The sequence below is a fragment of the Pteronotus mesoamericanus genome, unplaced genomic scaffold (assembly GCF_021234165.1).
Source record: "Pteronotus mesoamericanus isolate MK-2021 breed Mesoamerican mustached bat unplaced genomic scaffold, CSHL_Meso_final scaffold_85, whole genome shotgun sequence".
Taxonomy (NCBI): Eukaryota; Metazoa; Chordata; class Mammalia; order Chiroptera; family Mormoopidae; genus Pteronotus; species Pteronotus mesoamericanus.
This window is the reverse complement of record NW_026555329.1, coordinates 17,008,469-17,013,430: the sequence shown is the minus strand read 5'-3', so window position 1 is coordinate 17,013,430 and position 4,962 is coordinate 17,008,469. Positions and strand designations below refer to the sequence as shown.

General features: G+C 37.8%; 1 pseudogene; it reads right to left on the bottom strand.

Moving 5' to 3' along the window:
• Nucleotides 1-2,448: 2,448 nt before the first annotated feature.
• LOC129062879 (40S ribosomal protein S18-like) lies at nt 2,449-2,970 on the bottom strand (annotated as a pseudogene).
• Between the last annotated feature and the right edge of the window lie 1,992 nt (nt 2,971-4,962).

The following is a 4,962-nucleotide window of genomic DNA, read 5'->3' as shown; positions in this document are numbered from 1 at the left end:
ATCACATTAGAAACTTTTGAACAATACTGCTAAACAAGAAGAAAAGGTTGTAACCAGGCTTCACTGTATATGTGTGTAGGTATTGTAGGAATTGTTCTCTCCTCTACAGGTCTAGTGCTGTGGCTGCCCTCATTCATGTATAAGAGACTAATCCTTGTTCAGAGTTCAAAAACTGATGTTCAAACTGTGTTGTTGTTGTTGTTGCTGTTGTTGTTGTTGTTGTTTTAATACTTCACCAGTTACCTAAAACGGGACATGTTGCTTTCATTTTGGACCATGTGTTCTACACCATTAGTTTACACGCCTAATTTACAAGCACCCTGTGATGGACCCGTCCAATTCCCATCTCGGGTGCCTGTCCTCCTGCTCCGAGGTGTTTGTCCTCCCGTCCTGCCGGGACTTCCCTGCTTCACGTGCTCCTCACCCCCCTCTTTCTTAGATTGCTCTCTTACTACGCTCTCAAGTAACGTTTTAAGAAAAAATGTGTTGGAAAAAAATGATAATCCTTAACTATTTGAAAATGCCTTTTCTTTCCTTTAAATTCAATAGTTTGGCTAAGCATAGCAGTCTGGATTTTAAGTTATTTTACTCAGAACGTTGACAGCCTTGCTCTATATTATCTAATGACACTGATAAGAAGTTTTATGCACTTAAAGGTAATTGTCCTTTGTAAATCTCGTGTTCTCTCTCTCTCTCTCTCTCTCTCTCTCTCTATTTTAGGCTTTAATGTGTGTGAGATGTTTTATGCATGTAATTGCTGGGTAAAAGAGAATGTCTTATCTTACCGAGGTAGGCAGAATAATACCGCCCCCCTCACTTACCCCCAAAGATGTCTGTGCGCTAAACCTTAGAACCTGTTGTGATTTTGTTCTTTTGCATAGCAAAGGGATTTGGCAGGCACGATTAATGTTACTGATCTAGAGATGGAAGTTATCCTGGATTATCTGGATGGGCCCAATATAATCACAAGAGTTCTAAATGTAGAGAATGTTTTCTGAGTGAGTCAGAGCTGGGACAGAACAAGGAAGAGACTGAAGGTGTGAAAGGGACTTGAGCTGTCATTGCTAGCTTTAAGACAGAGGGAAATGACCATGAGACCAAGACTGCTGGTGGACCCTAGAAGCAGGATCTACCCTCAGCTGCCAGCCAGCAAGCCAAAGAAGGCCTCATATTTACATCTGCAGGAACCAAATCTGCCAACTATGGGGATAAACTGGAAACAGATTCTCTTTAGAGCCTCCAGAAAGAGACACAGCCCTGATGGCACTTGGATTTTAATTCAGTGAAACCCATACTGGATTATGCCCTACAGAGTTTCAGTTAATACATTTCTCTGCGAGTGCGCATGTGTGTGTGGTTTAAATGTGTGTCACTTAAAGCAAATAAAGTTTGTAGTGGTTTATTACAGCAGCAACAGAAAACCAACACATTTATATCTTGACAAATGCTGCCAAAATTTCATCCCCAAAAGATGTATTTATTTATATTTAGACCAATAGTTGTTGAGAAAACTTCTCAAAGCCTTCACTAACATAGGATATTTTCAACATCTCAATTTTTTCCAAGCTGATCCTGAAAAATATTTCATTTTTGTTTTCATTTGTAGCCCTCTAATTTTTTAATCAAGGTTGAGCATCTTTTATATATTTGTTAAACATGCTTTAGTTTGGAATTATGTTTTTTTCATCCCTAGATTTCTAAAGTTTCAGACTGTTATGACTATGTGTATAAAATGTATCCTGTTAGGTACTTATTAGGTACTTTTAATTTAATGATTTGTATTTCCTTTCTGATCTGGAAACTCTGTTGCATTGGAAACCATGTGGCAGAATTTGCTAATTGCCTAACTCAATATCAATATCCTCCTCCTTAGTAACAGTATCTTAATCTTTATCTGATCATACTGCTACCCAAACTAAATTTTCTATTTTTTCTTGCAGCTAGGTTTGTCAGAAGAGATGTAAACATAACTGTGAGAAAGCCACTTAAAGATAGTTGTGACAGCTTGGAAGGCTTTCCTTCTTTGGGAGGCCTTCTGGCTTTACTTCATTTTTGGCCTGGCATCAGACATAATGGCTGCAGTGTCAGCAGCCCTCTTGGGCTATGAGGTGGCTTTGAGAAAGGAAACTATTTACTGGATGATAGAATGGGAAGGTAACAGCCTGGTGTTTCTGGTGACTCACTGAAGTCATCAAACCCCCTCAGAAGTATTTCTTTTATGTGAATGAGAAACTTCGATCTTATCAATCTTATTCCTTTATGGTTTTCTGTTGTATGATGAAGGCAAATCTGATGCTAATAAAGAATTCTAGCACTGGTCTACTATGTCTTTTATCTTTCCCATCTCTCTCTCTTAGTTCTATTTTCTAAGTGAATTTCTTTTTCTTCTTCTTTTTTCCCTTCTCTCTCTCTCTCTCTCTCTCTCTCTCTCTCTCTCTCTCTGGGGGAGTATATAAACTATTTATTAGCAGACAAGGCCTACAGATTTATTTCTTCTTGGACACACCCACAGTGCGACCCCGGTGGCCTGTGGTCTTGGTGTGCGGGCCTCAAACACGAAGACCCCAGAAGTGGCGCTGCACCCTTCGGACCTGAATTTTCTTCAGCCGCCCCAGGTTTTCACGAAGCTTGTCCAGACCATTGGCCAGGACCTGGCTGTATTTCCCATTTTTCACATCCTTCTGTCTGTTCAAGAACCAGTCTGGAATCTTGCATTGCTGCGGGTTCTGCATAGTGGTAATCACCCGTTCCACCTCATCCTCTGTGAGTTCTCCTGCCCTCTTGGTGAAGTCGATATCTGCTTTCCTCAACACCACATGAGCATATCTTCACCCCACACCCTTAATTGCAGTGATGGCAAAGGCTATTTTCCATTGCCCATCAATATTGGCGTTCAGTACTCGCAAGATGTGCTGGAACTTCTCAGGAATCACTAGAGACATGGCCGTAGCAGCGTGTAGGCCTCCTGTGGAAGAGAAAGCCAAATTTCTTGACTTCATCTTTCAAAATCTCTAGTTTTAATTTTTTTCAGTTACAATTTTATTTTACAAAAGTTCTTTCTTTTTCATAACATAGTTTCTTATTTTATATATGCCACAACTTTTTATATCTCAGGAACTACTAATTGGAAAGTCTCTTCTATTTTGAAGTGTACTTCTGTTTCATGAGTTCTTCCTTTCCTTTTTTTTTTTTTCTTCTGTTGGTTTACCTTGGATTTTCCTTTTCATGTTAGAGACTTTCAACTGATATCTATTGGTCCTTGGTTGCTGTTCACATTAAGAATGAGACAATAATGAGACAAATTAACATCATATGCCCCCTGATAAGATGCACTGAGAAAAACACCTACTCCAATGGTATCCTCCAAAAGTGCATAACCTGAATTTAATAATGAAGAAACATTAGGCAAGTCCAAACATAGTCACATAATTAAAGCATAGTCTTAAATGTCAATATCATGAAACACAAAGACTAAGGGATAGATCCCATTATAAAATATAAAAAAAGACATGGCAACCAAATGTAATATGATCTAGAAAGTCTTTTTGCTAAAAAGAACATTTAAAAAACACTTGGCAAAGTATGAATAAGATCTACAATTAGATGCTAATATTATTATCTGTTAATTTCCTGATTTTGATCATTTTTCCATACTTGTGTAAGAGAATATTAAAGAAATACACTTGAAGTATTTAAATATAATGGAGCATCATGTCTACAATGGACTCTCAAATGGTTAGGAGAAAATAAAATGTATATATACCTATTTGTCAAGAAAGAGAAAAAGAAATAAAGTCAATATGGCAGGAACCTGGGAATAGTGAGGCTTTCCTCCAGCTTTAGTGTAAATATAAAATTGTGCCAAAATAAAAAAGGTTTGTTTTGTTTTTTAAAGCATATGGCAATAGAATGGCTCCTTGGTAGCTGCAGGTACATGGGCTGCTTAATGACAGGCTTCAGGAGAGTTTCTGTGGCATTAAACCAGCTGTAACTCTGGGAACTTTAAATGCGAGAATAAGGAGGCATTTCCCCTGGGACCATTTTCTCTCGTCATCTGCTCTAGCTTTTCCCAGGTAGTAACTTAAGATTGTTTAAACTTTCCAGTGTTTGGCGGGGTGTAGATAGCTGTCTACAAATCCTTTCAGTGTAGTTTCCCAGTCCCATCCCATATTGTATCTGCTGTGTCAAAGTCTAGAATGAGTCTGGGGCTCTGCTAGTCAGCGTCCTGCATATTTTCAGCCTTGGCTTTCTCTGCTCTCTTCATCAGTCAGCACTCATTAATTTGTCCCGCATCTTCCAGAAATGTTGAAATATCTTGTCTACCAGAGACCTCTCCAATTATTTTAATTGTATTATAGTTTTCATTCTTTATACATTTTGATTCCTAAGCATGTGCTTAATCGGCCATCTTGAACCAGAATTCTTTAGACAATTTAATCTTAATTTTAATCTTATTACTCACTTAATGTAACTTATTACTCAAGGAACACATTCTTTTTCAATTCATATCTGTGAATCCTTTAGCTTTTTAACATTCCATATTGTTATAAGCTTTCTCAGATTACTGTAGATTCCATTGAATTTTTAGCCCTTGGTATTTTTTTTTTTTTTTTTGTCATACGTCTGGTCACTTGGTCAAGTTATATCATTTAATTATTTATTGTGCATTGTCTTCTATACCTTCACTGTACAGAGTTGGGCTTGCTAAGGCCAAACCCAATGTATTATGTTTTTTTGTGGTTTGTTGTTTTTTTTTAAATCTTCACCTGAGGATATATTGATGTGAGAGAGAAACATAGACTGGTTGCCTCCTATACATGTCCTGACCAGGATTGAAACTGCAACCTTTTCTGGTGTTCGTGACAATACTCCAACCAAGTGAGGCATTGGTCAGGGGTTGTTTTTTTTTTTTTTTTTTTTGTTTTTTTTTAATTACTTTACCTGAAGTAGCAATACACCCAG